Genomic DNA, 23165 nt, shown 5'->3' with positions numbered 1-23165 from the left:
GGAGATGAAGCGGCAGGTGCCGGTGATGCTGCCCGGGAGGAGGAAGCCTGCTCTGATACCAATTGTTGGAATTAGGGTTGCAGGAATGCACACTCAACTTCAAGAAGATGAGGAAGCTTGAGCACAACACAGTAGTGTATTATGAGTGCCAAAAATGAAAGATAACAAGCCCTAGAAGATAATGGGCGTATATACAATGCACGGGGGAAAAAACCTCCTAGTGAGGGAAAAAGTGCCCCGGCGGTCCTAAGTGTGTTCACACACATCACTACTATAATATGGTAACATCCTCTTAAGTGGGATAAACATGATAATGGTTAAAAGAAAATGGGTATGGAAGAGTTCTTCCTATCAAGTGGGATAAACAAGATAATGGTGCTATTGGACCCTTACTTTGTAGAAATCCTACCTTGTGGAGGGACCTAAAATAATGGGTTGAAGGAACTTCAAAACCATAAGTTAAACTAGGACATAAACTAGAGATTGAAACATGATGAGGGCAAAAGTGAGTAGCTATTTGTTATTGAAAATATACTTAGTTCTAGGAGTGTAGACACACCAAATCTAGGTGATATATGGTATGTCGATTCTAATGCATCAAACTACATGACTAGTGCGATGGTGAGTGGTTTGGAGAATTGAGAGATTTGGAAAAAGCAAGCCATGTAGAAACATGTGATTCTACAACACACCCTATTGTGCATGCTTGTAAAGTTCCTTTATCTATGCACCATGGAAAATGAAATACCTTGTTTGATGTCACTTTGTTGTTGATATGATTCATGCACCAAAGATAACAAAGAACCTAGATTTTATTGGGTCAAATGACTAAATCGGGTTTGCAACAAGCAAGGTTTAACCTTCATGGCTGCTACTACGTAGAAGATTTCAATAACTAGTTCTACTTGGTTCCAAGGAAAAGTAGAGTCGGTAGAATTTTTACATTAGATGTAAGAATCTATTAAGTAAAGCATGGGATATTGCCATATGGTAAAAATGTGATTACAAACATGGTATAATGCATAACATGGGTATTTTCAATAAATGCAATAGACATGGTACAAATGTGATTGCAAACATGGTATTTTGCATAAAGGCATTAGATATACCAATATTGAGCAGTTCAATAAAGAATATCACCAAAGGTACAAGGGACCCAGCAGCATTTTTATTGACACTATGGGTCCTCGGTTAGTAATAACAAAAGTGTCGTATATCCAAGAAGTTGCATAATGACACTTTTAGAGAAACAAGTTATGTTATTAAACGATATATAAAAGGAGATAAATTTACTGACATAATGCTGTTTATTGTGTCTTTAAGCAGAAAAGAGATGCAAGTTTTGTTTTACTGAACCACATTAATTATTAAGCACCTCTCTCTCTCACACACACACATCTTCACTCACAATTGATTTTTCTCAACAATTTTAATCAAAACAACATATCCACCCTAACTAAGACACCATAACACAAAACTCTATCACCCACTTACAACATACTCAAACCCAAATACTTTATCTTCTGCATATAGATAAAACCAAACCACTCTCAACAACCTTGAGACCCTAGGATCAAACAAGAGAGAAAAAAACATAAAACTAAAGGATCCTCCATATCTTCAAACCTCTTTGATGAATTTTGTAGCCACATGTGCAGATCTTCTTCTTCAAACATAAATCTACAGTGAAGCAAAATCCTAGGTAGCACACCACGTTCCAATAGAGATGCCATCAAAACTCCTAGGGCTTGCCTCAGCAACCTTCAGCTGATCCACTGACTCACACACACTCTCTTTGCTCTAGTCTTTCCCAAATCTACTCACATAGCTTTAGACCCCTCAAATAGGTCGCTCTATGTCCCTCTTGCTCTTAGCGAAAAACCTCCACTCTCTCCTATCCTTCCTCTATAATGGGTTCTCCCAAAGCTTTTCTCTAGCCTTCACGCAAAATCCCCTTTCATAGCAAAAACAAAACACACTACTTTTCCTACCTTCCACAAGGAAATGCAACTTGTTGTTGGCAGTTCCAACCTTCCTAACAAGAAACTACAACCTGTTGCCTTTTAACTTCCCATGCATATCTTTTTCATTATCTAGATCTTTTAGATCTCCCCATATCTTCATGCATAATTTCCCTTTCTATCCATTTGCATGGCCTTTATATTTATCCTTTTCATACTACATTGACTACATACTATGTTCTAGAGTAGCATATGTGCATCATATCTTCCTACACTTTTCCTCATCTTCATTTGGCTCAAAAAACTTCTCCAACATGTATATATTTACAAATTAATTTTAAATCTTCTCATCATTAAATGCCTATAGTTGAGTTTCCTTGGTCAAAATAATGCTCACCCTCTAATTTTTAGCTTGAAGGGTATAACAATAGGAGTTGTTTCAGTTCATTCCTTAAAAGTTCTAGCTCCTCTCCATGAAACTTCCTTTAATTTTTAGTTTAAAGGGTATAACAATAGGAGTTGTTTCAGTTCATTCCTTGAAGTTCAAGTTCCTCCTCCATCATATGTATGAAGTTGTTGTCTAGCCCAGTTCTTGATTGTGGTTGTTATGTATTGATAGTTGGTTGGCCACCTCTGTTATTTTCTCTTTCTCTTTGTATTTGGTGGCTATAATGGTTGTTAGTGGAACCTCTACATGCATGTTTGCTTCATTTAGGAGGTGCACTTACTATTCTAGGAGGTGCACTTACTATTCTAGGAGGGGTTGGGGTTGGTGCTTAAGTGAGGATATTATTCGAATCATAGTGAGTAAAGGTAGTGTCAAGGGAGTTTGCCATTGTGTTCACATATCCTCACCCTAAGGATTTGGGTGAATATATATACCCTTAAAAGAATTATGCTTGCATTATGCCCACAATTTCTAAGTTGTCATGTCTCTAAAAACATGGCCTAACATGTTTAATGCCCCAAAAGTGCAATAGAGTAAGTTTACAGCCAAACCATCTATCTCTAACAAGGAACTCAAAGGAAAGACCCTGGAGCTTATGCATCTTCATCCACAAACCTCACCAAAAGAGACAACCACATGCTCAAAGGCCTCATCATCGACAGCCACCATCGACAGCCACTCCACAAGAGACTCTAACCTCATCATCAACAATGCCCATGAGTCTCAAACTTGCAGCCTCAGCACCAACCAACCAAAGTCAAGGAGGGCCCCAAACTTTCCACATCAACCCTAAAGAAAACTCCACCAAGATTCCCACAATCATAATAACTTAATAGTATCAAAATGTGGGTGGAGAAGCAGCTACTTGTAGCTCAAGGCTACTATGAAGGTGCCAATCAAATCTAGGTGCCTCGACAGTCAAAACCTCTTCCTCAACGTAGTGAGTCGAAAGCCAAGGAAAAAGAAAAGTACTCCACAAATGCTATGGCTCACCCTAACCCTCCTTGAAACACATCTAAAAAGAGATTATGCAGTGAACCGCAACTGTCATGAGGATCTTTCCAATGGCCGAGCTCGTAACCCTTGAGGTCTCCAAGCTCTAAAACTTCTTGAGAATAAATTCCACCGCGTCTCTCGCAGTGAGCCTTGTCACACCGCTGCATTGCACTGCAGGTCCTCATCCCTCCTCTCACTTGCACAATCCCTCCTCTCACCTCACTTCACTCACACACACTCACTAGCATGCATTCGGGAGAGATATTAGCAAGAGGATTAGTAAGAGCAAGACTCAATTGCACAATGGGAGAGTATGTTTTATTATGAGAGAAATTCACTTATATACATGGCCATAAGTGTTCACACTCACTTGAACTATGGCCGATCAGACACTTTAGGCTCATAAGAGGCCTAATGCTATTACAATGGCTACTCTCATAATATATCCATGAAGTACATCACTTAGGACTTCATCCTAATTTGTTACCACACGCTCTTAAAACGGGAATCGCCATAAATACTCTATCACACCATTATGGGCAGCTTTGGACACTATTGCTTCATATCTTGAATGTATGACCCTTTGGTGTATCTACCCTGACTCCTTGATGTAAGATAATGGCAGTAGCTCTTGTTAATCCTAGAATTGGATTAACATCCCCCGCTTTTGATGGCGATCGCGTCCTCATGATCGCATCGAAGACCTTTGTGTGGGGAGAATAAACGAGCTTTGTCGATGGCGTTGATGTTGAGTGACGTTCAATGGTCTTTGTTCCTCCGAAAGAAATAAGAAAAGCTAGTTAATGAATGAAGAGGTTAGTTGTGTATTGGGAATTCCTAACAAGGGGGGGTGAGGTTTTTTGCGAATGATTGCATTTTCATATTTGTGTCAACTCCTTTTTTTGTTCTTTTTCTTTTTTTTTTGGCTCAATATGTTTTCGGTAATCATCAACAAGGTTACATTTGATTTTTGTTAGTGGGGACACTAAGAGATGTTAATGGATATCTATGATGCTAAATGCAAAAGGATATAAGCCTCTTCCACAAAAGCCCCTCTACACAATGACCTACCATCTATGTCAACGAGCGACTGACTTCGATAAAGCGTCTACTCCTTCAACCCCATCCTCACCTACGAAGTTTGATGCCAATACCTCGCAATCAACATCTATTCCTGAAGAAGTTCCCACAACCAAACCATCTATCTCTATCAACAAGGAACTCAAAGGAAAGACCCCGGAGCCTATGCATATTCATCGACAAACCTCACCAAAGGAGAAAACCACATGCTCAAAGGCCTCGTCTCATCGATAGCCACTCCACAAGAGACTCTAACCTCATCATCAACAATGCTGATGAGTCTCAAACTTGCACCCTTAGCGCCAACCAAAGTCAAGGAGGGCCCCAAACCTTCCACATCAACCCTAAAGAAAACTCCACCAAGACTTCTACAATCACGATATCTTAATAGTATCAAAATGTGGGTGGAGAAGCAACTACTTGTAGCTCAAGGCTACTATGAAGATGCCAATCAAATTTGGGTGCCTCAACAGTCAAACCCTCTTCCTTAATGTAGCACTAGGAAGCCAAGGAAAAAGAAAAGTGGCTCACCCTAACCCTCCTTGAAATACATCCAAAAAGAGATTACCTGGTGAAACGCACTGTATCTTTCCAATGGCTAAGCTCGTAACCCTTGAGGTCTCCAAGCTCTACAACTTCTTGATGAGGAGCAATTCCACCGCGTCTCCCATGAGCGTTGTCACAACTCCGCGTTGCATTATGGGTCCTCGTCTCTCCTCTCACCTCACTTCACTCACACACACTCACTAGCATGCATTAGGGAGAGATATTAGCACGAGGATTAGCAAGAGCAAGACTCAATTGCACAATGAGAGAGTATGTTATATTATGAGACAAATTCACTTATATACATGGCCATAAGTATTCACACTCACTTAAACTATGGCCTACTGGACTCTTTAGGCTCATAAGAGGACTAATATTATTACAATGGCTACTCTCATAATATATCCATGAAGTGTACATCACTTAGGACTCCATCACACCATTATGGGCACCCGTGCAAGTGGTAGCTTTGGACATTGTTGCTTCATATCTTGAATGTATGACCTTTGGTGTATCTATCGTGACTCCTTGATGTAAGATAATGGCGTTAGCTCTTGTTAATCCTAGAATTGGATTAACATCTCCCCCTTCCTGCTGATGGTGATCGCGTGCTCGTGAGGATCACATTGAAGACCTTTGTGTGGGGATATTGAACAAGCTTTGTCGATGGCATTGATGTTGAGTGAAATTCAATGATCTTTGTTCCTACGGAAGAAATAAGGAAATCTAGTTAATGAATGAAGAGGTTAGTAGTGTATTGGTAATTCCTCTCACGAGGGGTGGGGCTTTTTTGCGAATGATTGCATTTTTATATTTATGTGAGATCTTTTTTTTTCCCTTTTTCAAGGTTACATTTGATTTTTGTTAGTGGGGACACTAAGAGATATTAATGGATATCTATGATGCTAAACGCAAAAGGATACAAGCCTCTTCCATAAAAGCCCCTCTAAACAATGACCTACCATCATCTGCATCAACTACCGACTCCGATAAAGAATCTACTCCTTCAACCCCATCCTCACCTACAAAGTTCGATGCCAAGACCTTGCAATCAACATCTATTCCTAAAGAAGTTCCCATAGCCAAACCATCTATATCCAACAAGGAACTCAAAGGAAAGACCCCATAGCCTATGCATCTTCATCAACAAACCTCACCAAAGAAGACAACCACATGCTCAAAGGCCTCGTCATCGAGAGCCACTCCACAAGAGACTCTAACCTCATCATCAACAATGCCCATGAGTCTCAAACATGCAGCCTCAGTGCCAACCAAAGTTAAGGAGGGCCCCAAACCTTCCACATCAACCCTTAAAAAAAACTCCACCAAGACTCCCACAATCACGATATCTTAATAGTATCAAAATGTACGTGGAGAAGCAGCTACTTGTAGCTCAAGGCTACTATGAAGGTGTGAATCAAATTTGGGTGCCTCGATAGTCAAAACCTCTTCCTCAACGTAGCACTCGAAGCTAAGGAAAAAGAAAAGTACTCCATAAATGTTATAGCTCACCCTAACCCTCCTTGAAACACATCCAAAAAGAGATTACCTGGTGTACCGCAACTGTTTTTCATGAGGATCTTTCCAATGGCCGAGTTCGTAACCCTTGAGGTCTCCAAGCTCTACAACTCCTTGAGAAGCAATTCCATCGAGCGTTGTCATACCGTCGCGTTGCACTACGGGTCCTAGTCCCTCCTCTCATCTCACTTCACTCACACACACTCACTAGCATACATTAGGGAGAGAGATTAGCAACAGGATTAGAAAGAGCAAGACTCAATTGCACAATGGGAGAGTACGTTGTATTATGAGAGAAATTCACTTATATACATGGCTATAAGTGTTAACACTCACTTAAACTATGGCCGACCGGATGCGTTAGGCTCATAAGAGGCCTAATGCTATTACAATGACAACTCTCATAATATATCCATGAAGTACATCACTTAGGACTTCATCCTAACTTGTACCACACGCTCTTGAAGTGGGAATCGCTATAAATACTCCATCACACCATTATGGGCACCTGTGCAAATGGTAGCTGTGGACACTATTGCTTCATATCTTGAATGTATGACCCTTTGGTGTATCTATTGTAATGACGGTAGCTCTTGTTAATCCTAGAATAGGATTAATATTCTCCCCTTCTTCTTGATGGCGATCGCGTCCTCGTGATGGCGTTGAAGAACTTTGTGTGGGGAGAATGAATAAGCTTTATCGATGGCGTTGATGTTGAGTGATGTTCAATGGTCTTTGTTCCTCCGGAAGAAATAAGAAAATCTAGTTAATGAATGAAGAGGTTAGTGGTGCATTGGGAATTCCTAACAGGGAGTGGAGTTTTTTGCCAAATGATTTCATTTTAATATTTGTGTGCTCCTTTTTTTAATCTTTTTTTTAGCTCAATATGTTTTTGGCAATTATCGACAAGGTTACATTTGATTTTTGTTAGTGGGGACACTAAGAGAAGTTAATAATGGGTGAGAAGAGAGGGAAGAATCCAAAGGAACATAGACTTAATCATCAAAACAAGATGGTGATTTATCAATTTCTCATTTGATTAATTGAAGTGACATTCATCTTTTGAAGTAATTGGCTTTTGATGATGTCCCTTTGTGTGGCAAGATTCTTATTAAATGTTGTTGAGAAGAAGGACTTGTTCCTATCTTCTTATTAAATGTTGTTGAGAAGGAGTTGTTCCTATCTTCTTCTGCCCATGTGCTTTTTATGTATATTTCAGTGCTCTTATGAAGCATATTTACATGAAGTACAAGAATTGACTCATATAGACTCTTATTGAACTGCTCTCTGTTGAAGTAGCCACCCACTGGTTGGGTGAGGATTGAAAAAATTACGTCGACTTGCCAGGCTAATATAGATATCTTTAGTAAGGATTGAAGATCATTGATTTGTGAAGTTGGTGGCGTCATTTGGAGAGGTTTATAATTTAAAGGGAAATTCCAGGCGATGGGTTGTACCATTGACCAGGCTTTCGCCCACCATGGCCCCCCCATCCAGAGATATACCTGGAAGTTGTTGATGGTGAGGTTGTGGTGCAAATATTCTCCAGTGCATGAGTATGAATATGTACTCATCGAGCAGCTGCTTCATTAATTCAGCCAAAAGAATAGTAAGCAATAAGCTTAACAAATCTATAATGGCTATTGAAGATCGTTTGGGAATGTGGTAATGCGTGATATGGCTTAATTTGTGAACGAGGCTTAAATCATGCATGTGCAAGTTCTTAAGCTATGAGACTATGATTCATGAGAAACCTGAGCTCGTCAGATTGCAAGATTTTTGGCTGTGAAGGGTTATTTTGTGAGATGGCCTAATTCGATGAAGTTGCAAGTTTTGACCTCGAGGGTTTTTTGTTTTTTAATGGGTCATCTAGGTCATGACTTGCAAGCAACCGCTTCTTATGCAGTTATTTCTCACATCTAGAGGGGTGACAAGAACATTGTTATTTTCTCCTTGATGCGCTCAGAAGTCTCCATCGCAGATGTGGGTATTGATTCTGGAATTTATTGCTCAGATGTTGTCAAGGCAATAGGGAAGACTGCTGATTGTTTGGTTGAACACACAAGCTCTTGTGTTGGTGCACGAGAGTTGTTGAGTGATTTTCTTGTCGTTGCTTGGGCCTCCATTCTTGTCGAAGTTTAGGTTGTTAGGGTTGAAGTTGGTGGTGAGGTTTTCTTCACATTGTTCGATTTTGGCAACCATATGATGGAACTACCATCATAGTATTCTTGTTGTTGAAGCACATGCACAGGCACCCATCTTTGATGAACACTGTAAATTGGTGGCTGATGTGCTTGGTAATGAGGCTTTCTTCTTTGTGCAAGCTTAGACTTTGTGATGCCCTTGGGGACCCAAGCTTTGATATTACCCCTGTGCCTGTAGCATTGTTTTTGGTACCCACACTTCTTTGCTACGTTGTGAGGAAGAGGTTTTGACTATCAAGGCACCCAAATTTGATTGGAACCTTCATAGTAGCCTTGAGCTACAAGTAGCTACTTCTCCACCCACATTTTGATACTATGAAGATATCTTGATTGTGGGAGTCTTGGTGGAGTTTTCTTGAGGGTTGATGTGGAAGGTTTGGGCCCTCCTTGACTTTGGTTAGCGTTGAGGCTGTAGTTTTGAGACTCATGGGCATTGTTGATGATGAGGTTAGAGTCTCTTGTGGAGTGGCTGTCGACAAGGATGACGAGGCCTTTGAGCATGTGGTTGTCTCCTTTGGTGAGGTTTGTCGATGAAGATGCATAGGCTCTAGGGTCTTTCCTTCTTTGAGTTCCTTGTTAGAGATAGATGGTTTGGCAATGGAAACTTCAGGAATAGATGTTGATTGCGAGGTCTTGGCATCGAACTTCATAGTAGGTGAGGATGGGGTTGAAGGAGTAGATGCTTTATCAGAGTCGGTCGTTGACGCAGATGGTAGGTCATTGTGTAGAGGGGCTTTTGTGGAAGAGGCTTGTATCCTTTTGAGTTCAGCATCATAGATATCTATTAAAGTTGGATCCTCTTCCTTGGAGTATGGTATTGTCAATTTTTTATTTTTGACCATCATGATGACTCTATCGCTAGCAAAGCACAGTGGTGCTGTGAGATCCCTCTGCCCCCTCCGTGTGCCGAACTCCCAGTAGAGCTGACAGCAGCAGCGGAAGCAGCCCCTCATGCGCGGGGCAGGGTTTCTCACTCGGGGCCTCGCCCATGAATGTCCGGGTACGAGACTAGGCTGGTGGTCACTCCGAAAATCGAAATCGGGAAAATTTTCCATGCTCGGAAAGACGATTCCACCTTTTTGAATTTTCTTAACGAACTTTTTTCTAAAACGAGATCAATTCTAAACTATCCTTCACTTGAATAAACCAGATAGAAAGAACTATCACTGATATAATTTGATCATCTGAGTAAATTCAACGCTTTTTTCCTAATCAAGATCAGGCACAGCCGTTGATCCACTCAATCGAGAAATTTATCAAGGAATTAACTAGCTACTCGAATCCTAGCGTGATCCTAAGATTTTTCAGTTTGATTATTAAAACTCCACTGATTCCAGCCTAACCCCAACCGGCCCATGGGTTAGCCACCTCCCTGCTGCCACCACTGGAATTGGTAGATCCAAACAAGTACTCACCCACCCATAATTGAAATGCCTTTCTTAACTTTAGCTTTAGAAAACAGGTACACACACACTCCTCTTTAAAACTTTAATATAAAAATAATCCATTGACAAAACAGATATGATCACACAGATTTCATAACTCAAAATTTTCATTCAATCCTTTGTTTCACAAAACTAGTACCACTTTGGACTCTCCGTTGGGACCAGCTAGTCAAGAACGAGACCTAGGAACATATTACAATAATCATTTCGTCAACATACATATATATCTTCCTCGACATACAAATGGGTGTCCTAAGCACCGCGAGCCCGTGCATGGCTTGGTCAAAACCCTCAAGGATCCTCCTTAGGTGTCCTGGCACTTCACTCAGGGACCGCTTCATCGACCCTCACCCATCGTACCGGAAGCACACCATTTTTCACCATACCCAGGCTAGTCAAGACCTGGGCAGGTTTTTGCCACGTGAGCTGTCCCTCGAACACTCCCCCCAGCTATTGCAAGTGAACTTCCCTTAGATAAACATAAATGCCAAATGCTCCCTCCAGCATTCTGGCGTAAGATAGTCCTTTAAGAAAACAGGGTTTCTATGTAAGTTTTCAGTTTTGATTTTGTTTGAAAACCATGAATAATCTTAAATCCGTATCCCAATACTTCTAGATCCAGGTCTGAATTCCAAACAGAATTCCTCGAATTCTGTTAACTTGATCCTTAGATCAAAATCAAAAGTCTTAGCTTAGTTTCAGATTCGATGGGAGATTTGAGTACCTTTTTCCTGAACTGGGCACATTGTCATTGATTGAAATTGACGAAGGAATTAGGTCTTGGTCAATAGTCTGAATGAGAGTTTGGGTCTGGGAAGGTTCTTCTTAAACTATCTTTCTCGAAAGGTACTATTTCAATTTCTCTTTTTCTAAATTTCATTCGACGAATATTTGCTTACAGATTCCTAAAACATGAATTTCTTAGGAGGAATAAAATAATCATTTATCTCGATCTCCGACTTCGATAGTTTAATTGAATTTTCTCATTACCATCTTAGTGAATATGAAACGGTAGCATTTCTTCTCACAGATTATCTACTTATTCATTTTTTCAATTTTTGTGAAAATTAAATAGAGGATTAAGGAGAACCCTTATTTAATTATAAAGATTCTATATGCATCTGATTATGCATAAAATCCAATTCTGATGAAAGTCACACTTTTATCATCCTCATAAAAATCATTTATGTTGAAAAACACTCTTTTATCATGAAAGAATTTCTTTTATGCATATGTTTATGCATATAAATCATTTATAATGAAAATCACTCTTTTAATATAAAAGAATTTCTTTTATGCATAAAAATCATTTATGATGAAAATCACACTTTTGATATAAAAAATAAATCTTTTATGCATAAAAATCATGCATATGTTTATGCATAAAAATCATTTATGATAAAAATCACACTTTTGATATAAAAAAATATCTTTTATGCATAGGTTTATGCATGAAAATCATTTATGATAAAAGTAACACTTTTATACTAAAAAAATATTCTTTTATGCATAGAAATCAATAATGATAAAAGTAACACTTTTATAATAAAAAAATATTCTTTTATGCATACTTTTATGCATAGAAATCAATAATGATAAAAGTAACACTTTTATAATTAAAAAATATTCTTTTATGCATACTTTTATGCATAGAAATCAATATGATGAAAGTAACACTTTTGTAATAAAAAAAATATACTTTCATGCATAAAAATCCATAATGAAATAAGTAACACTTTCATAATTAAAAAAATCACTATCTTTCATAGAATTTAATTCTATGAAAAATCATTCTTTTATAAAAAAATAATCAATATGCATATTTTTATGCATGAATAAAAATGACACTTTTAGAATACTCCAACAATGGGGATTACTCTTTTTGATTAATAAAAAGAAATTTATTTCACTAATTTCCAGAAAATTTTACCATAACCTCTTTTGTATGGCTGACCATTTTTTAATTTTTAATTCACTAAAATTAATTAGAAGATCACCAAGAGTATTTAAATCCTTCTAATGTAAACAATCAAAGAGAAACATGGAATGGTTGGATTTACTAAAGAAGAGAGGGGAATGCCTTTGAGGCATAATATCATTTGCAATTTTAGAGAAGACAAAAAGTATAAAAAACCATAAAAACCATAAAATAAATGGAAAAGAGAAGAATCTCCAACTTACTAAGAAATTTGAGAACTTTCCTTTGGCTTGATGGTTTGAGGGTTCTACTCTTGTTTGGAAACAAGAGTGGCCACCAATCTTTTGGAAGAGGGAAGGTCAAAAACTAATGAATTATGAGTAAAATTCACTGTTTTTGGCACTTGGGAGAGGCAGGGTAACAGTGCAAAACACTATTGAGTTTCAACAAAGAGGAGGGCTTCTATTTATAGGAAAAAGTGAGCTTCTAACCAAGCCAACGGATTCTAGAATTTTTCAGTTTAGTTTGGTCAATTTTTGACCCGTTTTTGGGTCAGTTTTGCTCACTTTTTGGATCTAGTTGAAGCAGGAGAGAGGAGAGATAAAAATATCACATTATTTGGGAGTTTAAAACTCATTCAAGCATGTGAAATAGGAGCCTCCTTTATGAGAGGAATTCCCCCATACTGAGGTGTCAAAATGCATCATTTCACCTAAATATCTCTCTTTTTTAACTATTAACCTTGTCCTTAGTAGTCAAGTCTTCATCTTATGTGAGTATTTACTCATTTTTGGGAGATTTTTCTTTTATTCTTCTATTTATCTCCTCCCTACATTTGGATGAATCTTATTGGCCCATAGGAACCTTAATTTAAAATTTCAAAAAAATCTTCACTCCCAGGATAATGCCTCTTGAACAGATTATACTTAATTTCTAATGCACCTTCTGAAAATCTTTTTGAACTTCTGTTTTAGGGAAAATGGGATATTTTTCTATCCAAAAATATTTAAAAATTGAATTACCACTCTCTAGAAGATTTTCTCTCTCTAGGCCAAAACTGGTAGAAACAAGTTTTATATTTCTAAAGAGGGATTTGATTACAGCGGAAGATGCTGGACATCTTGAGAGGCTGGGGAGGAATCTTACATTCTCTCCCACTTGAAAAACGCGGGATACCCTCATCTCGCAAACTGGGGGTAATCCCGCAACAATTCGGCTTCATTCTCCCAGGTGGCATCTTCAAAAGGATAGAACTTCCATTTTACCAATAATTCTCTAAGAATTCTGTTCCTGAGAATCTTTTCTCGAACATCAAGAATTTCTTCAGGTTGGAGTTCCATCTGCCCTTGGGTTGAAGAGGTTAGGATTTCATTATCAAACACGTGATTTGGGCTTGGCACATATTTCTTTAGAAGGCTTACATTAAATACATTATGAACTTTGAGATGAGGAGGCAGAAGAAGTTCATAGGCTAAGTCACCTACTTTCTTTGTAATCAGATATGGTCCACAATATCTGGGGGATAACTTCTTGTACTTCCCAAGAGATAGAGAAGTACTTTTGGGCCATACTCTAATGAAGACAATATCTGCTTCTTCAAACTTTCTGTCTGTCCTCTTCTTATTTGCATACTGCTTCTGTCGATCTAGGGCAGCTTTAATATCTTTACAAATGGACTACATCTGTTGCTCCATGTCGTCAAGCATCTATCTGGACATCTTGACCCTAATCAATGGGCCGGACCAAGTTAATGGAGTTAAGCAATCTTGTCCATACAAAGCTTTAAAAGGGCTCATCTCGATACTTCGGTGATAAGAAGCATTGTAGGTGAACTCGACTAGGTGCAGATAGCTTAGTCACTTCTTGGGTTCCCTGCCACCACAGCATGACTGAAGTATATCTTCGATTACTTGGTTTACCCTTTCAGTTTGACCATCGGTCTCAGGGTGATAAGCTATGCTGCGATCCAAGAAAGTTCCCACTGCTTCAAAAAATGCAGCCCAGAACCTTGAAGTAAACTTGGGATCTCAATCACTTACTATTCTCCTGGGTAGGCCATGCAATCTGAAGATTTCTTTGAGGAACACTCTAGCCATATCCACTGCAGTGTAGGTTTCTTTTACTGGGATCAGATGGGCAACTTTGGTTAGTTTGTTAACTACCACGAAAATGGAGTTGTAACCTGATTGCACTGAAGGTAATCCAGTAATAAAGTCCATACTGATACATTCCCACTTCATCTGTCCAATGGATGTAACTTCCCAGGCATTTTTACTCTTTCAGCTTTGACTTTCTGGCATGTCAAACATTGACGTACATGATTCAGTACATCCTTTTTCAGACCTGGCCAAAAGAAGCTTTTCTTTACAGACATGTAGGTTTTGATGAAACCTGGATGTCCTGCTATAAGGCTGTCATGGGCTTCATTCAGAATTTGATCCTTGGTTCCCTCATCATTGGGAATACATAGCCTGCGATTATAATACATAATGCCATCATCCAGGCTGTACCCTTGAACTCTGTTCAACTCCTGAATGAGGAGTTTTGCTTTCTTGCATAAGTAGGGTAGCAATAGGGCCATAGGGTAGCAATAGGGCCAAAGAATCTATCTTGCATTATCTTCTCTCTTGCTTCAATAATCAAAGGATTTGATATTACAGTAATTGCAAGCAAGGAGGCTTTTCTGCTGAGGGCATCTGCTACCACATTTTCTTTGCCTGGGCGGTACTTGATTTCAAAATCAAATTCATGCAGGGTCTACATCCACCTTCTTTCTTGCATGTTGAGGTCCTTCTGAGTAAAGATCCACTTTAAGCTCTGATGATATGTCTCATCAAAGTGAATTTTTTTCCCAGTAGGTAATGTCTCCACAACTTTAAGACATAGACTATTGAAAGTAATTCCAGGTCGTGGACAGCATAATTCCTCTCATGCATTCTGAGCTTTCGGGATTCATAGGCCACTGCATGACCTTCTTGCATGAGTGCACCTCCTAGGGCAAAACCACTTACATCAGTTACTACCTCAAAGGGTAGAGAGAAATCTGGCAACTTCAGAACGGGACTGGTTACCAAGGCGGTCTTCAACTTATCAAAAGCACTCTGACACCTGGCAGACCACTGAAACGGGACTAGTTACCAAGGCGGTCTTCAACTTATCAAAAGCACTCTGACACCTGGCAGACCACTGAAACGGGATATTTTTCTTGAGAAGATTAGTTAGGGGGGAAGCTATGAGAGCATACTTTGGTATAAAAATTCTATACCAGCCAGTCAATCCCAAGAATCCTCTGACTTCTTTCACTGTCTTTGGTTCAGGCCAATCTATGACTGCTTGGACTTTTGCGAAATCTGGAGAAATTCTATCTTTGGATACCAGAAAGCCCCAGTATTCAATGTGGTCAACAGAGAAAGTGCATTTGCTCTTTTTTGCAAAGAGTTGGTGCTTCCTTAGAATCTCAAGAACTTTTCTGACATGAGTCTCATGGTCAGCTGCATTTCTTGTGAGTAAATCAGAATGTCATCAAAGAAAACGAACAAAATCATTCAAGTATTCTCTGAGGATGTCCTGCATTAGGCAATTGAATGTAGCTGGGGCATTAGTTAATCCAAACGACATGACAGTAAATTCATAATGCCCATAGTGAGTATTGATGACTGTTTTTGGTATATCTTGATCATTGATCCTGATCTGGTAAACCCGGATTTGAGATCTATCTTTGTGAAGATCTGGGCTCCATTTAGCCTGTCTAGAAGCTCATCAATTCTTGGGATAGGATACTTATTCTTAATTGTCAGCTGATTTAGACCTCTGTAGTCCACACAGAGTCTAAGCATTCCATCTTTCCTTTTCTGAAAGAGAACTGGCGCACCCCAAGGTGAAACACTGGGTCTTACAAACCCTTGTTCTAACAGTTGTCTAAGTTGTTCCTTGAGTTCGATGGCTTCAAGAACTGGCCTTTTGTACGTGCGTAGGGCTACTGGCTCAGCTCCGGGGTTTAATTCTATCACATGATCTACTTTCCAAATTGGAGGCATCTCTGTTAATTCTGATGGGAATAAATCATCAAATTCATTTAACCATTCTGGTTCTTTAGCCTTAAGCTTTGAGTCTACTAGGTTCATTTTGACAACATAAATTTGCTGTTTCTTTCTAAGTCCTTTCAACAGCCTAGAAGCTTTTACTAATTGAAGGTCTGGGGATCCGGAAACTCTAATTCCTTGAACTTTGTTCCTGTGAAGGTCATGGAAGGAAATGGTTCCATTGTGACAGTGTATGTCAGCTTGATTTTTGTGGAGCCAATCCATTCCAAGGATCCCGTCAAAAACTCTTAGAGGTAAGACTTTGAACTGACAGTCGGTTACATTACCATCTAGATTGAACTGGATAAGATTTGTCCTTGGTGAGTGAAGAAAGTCTTCCCACTGGCCAATTCAACTTGCATAGGTTTCCCTGATTTTTATTCTAAGACTAGCTTTCACAAGCATCCAGGGGAAATGAATGAGAACTGCCTAAATCAATCAAAAGCGTAAAAGGCTTACCCTAATATTCTGCTGGAGTATAGATGACTGGGTTAGGTCCTTGGTTTTCAATTGCAGCAAAGATCTACCCTCTTTCCTCTTCTTCTACATCTGAAATTGTGACTGCTCGAGCTGCTGCAGTCTGAGGTGAAACTCTTTCTCTTTGGTTGCCCTAGTTCTGGGAAGGAGTTATGAGGTTACTCTGGACAGAGACAGATGGCTGAGCTGGAGTTCTTCTGGGGTTACCCTAGCTTGGGCAACGAGACGGACCTTGATTTGACTCGTATGAAGGGGTTGGTCTCTGAATTCGGGGTTGGTATGAAGGGGTTGGTCTCTGAATTCGGGGTCCTTGACTTCCCTATCCCCTTGACATGGCAAGAGTCGGGCAGTCTTTCAGTTGGTGACCAAAACCTTGGCATCCAAAACATCGGTTTTCACTTTTGAGTTCATCTTTCTGATTTCTTGAAAGAGGGGGGGCTCCTGAGAAAGTATTCTGGGGGAAGGGTCTTCCTTCACTTCGGAATCTTCCTGCATCCTGATTATGATTCGCGCCTTGCTGCCTCTTCGAGGGTGGAAAGTTTGAAGTACTTCCCTGGGCTTGGAATCTTTTAAAGTTAGAGGGTGCAGGCTTCGGCGGGACCTTTACTACAAAGGCTTTGGCAAAATCTTTTGCTATTCTTACTACTTCAGCCACCATGGACACTAGCTTGGCATTTTTGACCAGTGTGTCCAAGGGTTTGTTCATTCCCCGAATGAACTTGGCCATGAGTTGTTCTTCATCTAGAGGTGGTGAATATTTGAGTAGAAGAGCAAAGGCCTGGTGATATTCCTCGATGGTTTTGCTCTCCTACTTTAGCTCTAAGAAATCATTCATTTTGGTTTCCAAAAATCCAGGGGGACAAAATCTCTTTCTTAAATAGGTTTTTAGGTCGTTCCAGGACTGAGTATTTCTGTCCAAACGGTTGGTGTCACAGTGGTTCCTCCATGCTACCCTGGCTGTTTCCACTATTTTTAGCCGAGCAAGAGCCATTTTGCTCTGTTCATTGTAGCCTGTGACGTCAAAATATTCTTCCATGGGCTTCCACCCATTTCTCCACAGCCTCGCCCAGGTTCTCCCCTTCTCCTTTGAAGGGTCTTGGCTGAGTCCTATGAAGAGCCTTGCAAACATCAGGGTCAAGCTCATCGTCTTCAAAGAGAGGGTCTGGCTGATGGTCACGGTTTCCTCGTCTCATAATTCTGCCAAAAAATTACATATTATTAAATTTTTATTTTGATATCATCCACGAGATCCTAAGACTTAAGAGGTTCGGAAAACAATTTCTTAAACAAGACAATGCTCTTATTGGAGATCTATGACATATGTCCGATAACAAATTTTTTTTTATTAGATCGTCCATAAACAATCACTTATACAATAGGGATTTTTTTTTCTCCAGAAACATTTCTATATTTATATAAAAGTTGCAATATGTACATAGAGCAGCTCGGCTCCCGAATCATCGCCTCAGTCGTAATTGCATAAAGAAGTGAACTGAGAAGAAAACATACCATGGTACACCCGATTCTTTACACAAAGAGGTGCTGTAATTCTATATTCCTAGGGATAAAGCGGCTAAGAAGTCTAAAAAATTGGCATGAAGTTCTAAAGTTCCTGGGTGAATGATCAAAGAGTTAAACATGCTGAACAAGCCCTAGTCTTATCAGAATCATGGCCAAGGAAATATTTTGCCCTCATTTTGCCTGAGCCTCCGATGTGCTGACTCATACTGACATTAATGCACCGTCTTCCATTGAACCATATATACCGATGTCGCTCAAGACGATCAGGAAAGTAAAGACTCTCAAAATGGCGAGCGAGTCTCACTCTGCTCATTCGGTTCATAGTAGAGTTGATGAGGTGATCAAACGCAAAAGCTATCATATCCTGACTCTGAGAGAGTCCAGGAATTCCAGATAGGTTTGGGGTGTCCATCTATAAATTTCCAATTCAATTTATAAGTTTTCAATTTTTGAAGTTCATTCACATAGTATTAACAAGTGAAAAACATTTCTTTTCTAATTTTCTATTAAAAAAATTAGGCAATTTCTGCTCTGATACCAACTGTGAGATCCCTCTGCCCCCTCCGCGCACCGGACTCCCAGTAGAAGCTGACAGCGGAAGCAGCCCCCTCATGCGCCGGGCAGGGTTTCTCTCTCGGGGCCTCGCCCACGAATGTCCGGGCACGAGACTAGAGGCTGGTGGTCACTCCAAAAACCGAAACCGGAAAAATTTCCCATGCCCGAAAAGCGGGGACGATTCCACCTTTTTGAATTTTCTTAACGAATTTTTTTCGAGATCAATTCTAAACTATCCTTCACCTGAATAAACTAGATAGAAGGAACTATCACTGATATAATTTGATCATCTGAGTAAATTCAACGCTTTTTTCCTAATCAAGATCAGGCACAGCCGTTGATTCACTCAATCGAGAAATTTATCAGGGAATTAACTAGCTACTCGAATCCTAGCGTGATCCTACGATTTTTCAGTTTGATTATTAAAACTCCACTTATTCGAGCCTACCATCTAGCCCATGGGTTAGCCACCACCCTGCCCACTGGAATCGGTAGATCCAAACAAGTACTCACACCCACCCATAATTGAAATGCCTTTCTTAACTTTAGCTTTAGAAAATAGGTACGCACACACTCCTCTTTAAAACTTTAATATAAAAATAATCCATTGACAAAATAGATATGATCACAGATTTCATAGCTCAAAATTTCCATTCAATCCTTTGTTTCGCAAAAATAGTACCACTCTGGACTCTCCGTTGGGACCAGCTGGTCAGCAAAACAAGACCCAGTAAAACAGATTACAATAATCATTTTGTCAACATACATATATATCTTCCTCGACATATGAATGGGTGTCCTAAGTATCGGGAGCCCGTGCATCACCTGGTCAGAACCCTCCTCGATCCTCCTTAGGTGTCCTGGCACTTCACTCAGGGACCGCTCCGTCGGCCCTCGCCCATCGTACCGGAAGCACACCATTTTTCACCATACCCAGGCTGGTCAAGACCTGGGTAGGTTTTTGCCGCGTGAGCTGTCTCTCGAACACTCCCCGCCCCAGCTGTTGCAACCGAACTTCCCTTAGATAAACATAAATGCCAAATGCCCCCTCCAGCATTCTGGCGTAAGACAGTCCTTTAAGAAAACAAGGTTTCTATGCAAGTTTTCAGTTTTGATTTTGTTTGAAAACCATGAATAATCTTAAATCTAACATTCTGGCGTAAGACAGTCCTTTAAGAAAACAGGGTTTCTATGCAAGTTTTCAGTTTTGATTTTGTTTGAAAACCATGAATAATCTTAAATCCGTATCCCAATATTTCTAAATCCAGGTCTGAATTCCAAACAGAATTCCTCGAAATCTGTTAACTTGATCCTTAGATCAAAAACAAAAGTCTTAGCTTGGTTTTAGATTCGGTGGGGGGATTTGAGTATCTTTTTCCTAAACTGGGCACATCGTCATTGATTGAAATTGACGAAGGAATTAGGTCTTGGTCAATAGTCTGAATCAGAGTTTGGGTCTGGGAAGGTTCTTCCTAAACTATCTTTCTCGAAAGGTACTATTTTAATTTCTCTTTTTCTAAATTTCGTTCGAAGAATATTTGCTTACAAATTCCTAAAACATGAATTTCTTACGATCGAGGAATAAAATAATCATTTATCTCGATCTCCGACTTCGATAGTTTAATTGAATTTTCTCATTACCATCTTATTGAATATGAAACGATAGCATTTCTTCTCACAGATTATCTACTTATTCATTTTTTCAATTTTTGTGGAAATTAAACAGAGGATTAAGGAGAACCCTTATTTAATTATAAAGATTCTATATGCATCTGATTATGCATAAAATCCAATTCTGATGAAAGTCACACTTTTATCATCATAAAAATCATTTATGTTGAAAATCACTCTTTTATCATGAAAGAATTTCTTTTACGAATATGTTTATGTATATAAATCATTTATGATGAAAATCACTCTTTTAATTTCTTTTATGCATATGTTTATGCATAAAAATCATTTATGATGAAAATCACACTTTTCATATTAAAAAAAATATCTTTTATGCATATGTTTATGCATAAAAATCATTTATGATGAAAATCACACTTTTGATATAAAAAAATATCTTTTATGCATAAAAATCATTTATGATAAAAGTAACACTTTTATAGTAAAAAAAATATTCTTTTATGCATACTTTTATGCATAGAAATCAATAATGATAAAAGTAACACTTTTACAATTAAAAAAATATTCTTTTATGCATACTTTTATGCATAGAAATAAATAATGATAAAAGTAACACTTTTATAATAAAAAAATATTCTTTTATGCATACTTTTATGCATAGAAATCAATAATGATAAAATTAACACTTTTATAATAAAAAAATATTCTTTTATGCATACTTTTATGCATAGAAATCAATAATGATAAAAGTAACACTTTTATAATAAAAAATATTCTTTTATGCATACTTTTATGCATAGAAATCAATAATGATAAAAGTAACACTTTTATAATAAAAAATATTCTTTTATGCATAAAATCAATATGATGAAAGTAACACTTTTGTAATAAAAAAATATATACTTTCATGCATAAAAATCCATAATGAAATAAGTAACACTTTTGTAATAAAAAAATATATACTTTCATGCATAAAAATCCATAATGAAATAAGTAACACTTTCATAATTAAAAAAATCACTAAGTATCTTTCATAGAATTTAATTCTATTGAAAATCATTCTTTTATAAAAAAAATAATCAATATGCATCTTTCTATGCATGAATGAAAATGACACTTTTAGAATACTCTAACAATGGGGATTACTCTTTTTGATTAGTAAAAGATGAAATTTAAATTTGCCATCACCTCCTTTGTATGGAAGTATTCCAAACTGTGCAGTCTACCACCTTGTGAGGTCTACAACAATAGAAACACTAAAGTTTTTGATTTACTACTTTCTAAGAAGTTTCTACCCTTTGGACTATTTCTATTTGGTGCACAAGAGATGGAGGTTTTGAGTACATTGTGGATGAAGGGGGACATTTTTTAATATCATGGTCAAAGGTTTTATAATATATGTAGTATAGAAGAACAGGTGCCTTGTATGCACACAATGAGGATTGCAATGGTCGTAGTGATTGCATTCAACAACACAACACATTTTGTTCTTCACTTTTAAAGGCATTAAGGATGTTTGGTTTTTTGAAGGTTTTTATCCTCTCTTAGAGATGTTGGCTGTAAGGTTTTAAGCAAGGCTGCATAAAATTCTGGGAATGTCAATTCCGAGATCGATCTTTCTTTTACCATTGCTTCACAAGGTTTAGATGAGAAACACCTCATAGCATGATCATCTTCAAGCATGTTATCTAAACGTATTGCTTCTTTGCAACATTGATCGAATGTTTCTGGATTGGATACAATGATCAAGTTGTGTAAGCAGTTATTCTTCAAGCCCATCATGAATATCTGTTCAATTGAACATCGTTTAATTTCTCCCATAACTCACAATGTGAGTCCAAGAGTTTTATCCTAAGGATAAAATCTCTAATGGATTCATTTGGTTGACGCTCAATTTAATAGAGTTCTGTTACCGCACTCCACTGATCACCTTATCTAGAGAAAAGTCATGTATATTCAAGGTTTTGAAGTTCGCCTTGATTGCCGGCATCAATGTGATGAACCATCGACTAGCTTTTCCCTCTAAGCATAAGTTCAACACATGTACCTTAGTGGGGCAATTGGGATTTCCAAAGGCTTCATATCTCTGTTCAAACATTTGAATGAATTGAACAGGGTCTGTTGTTCCATCATATTTGCCCATAATTTTAAAAATTAATACGGTCGTATTTCTATATGTCACTGAGGCTGTATGTGAGTGCTCTTGTTGGAAGAGACTCGGTGAGTCCTTGGGCCACCCCCCTTCCTAGACTAGTCATATGTCCAAGGTGTGGGCATCCAGGAAAGGGTTGGTACTTGACAGATTTACGGGAATGCTAGGCATGGCCAATGGCATTGGGAGGTGAATTTGTGGCATAGATCTCAATGGCTCGAACATGTCAGCCATTGGGTTTAGACCTTGTGTGATCCCTGGCAATCCCTCTATAGTGGCCATGTCAGAGTGCCTAAATATTCCTTAATGAGCAATCACAGTTTTTTTTTAATACTTTCCCACAGCCCGTTACAGCCTTAAGAGGCTTGGCGTACTCTTCGTTGGATCAAACGGGTGTCGTACTCTTCGTTGGATCAAACGGGTGTCCGTTTTATCCTAATTAGCTTAGGCGCTATACGCACGTGAACGACCTCTTAGAGATATTTTCCAAAAAAAGCGTATGCTAGGAACTTCATAGATGGAAGAGGAGGTCCTAAAACCTATGTTCTATCACTATCTCAAGATGGAAAAAAAATTAAAATTTTTTCCCCTGTTTTCTAGCACGTTTTTGAGGATGTTCCAACAAGAATT

The sequence above is a fragment of the Cibotium barometz genome, chromosome 54 (genome assembly GCF_041138505.1).
Source record: "Cibotium barometz isolate CiBa-2024 chromosome 54, ASM4113850v1, whole genome shotgun sequence".
In the NCBI taxonomy this organism is placed as follows: Eukaryota; Viridiplantae; Streptophyta; class Polypodiopsida; order Cyatheales; family Cibotiaceae; genus Cibotium; species Cibotium barometz.
This window is presented reverse-complemented; position numbering follows the sequence as displayed.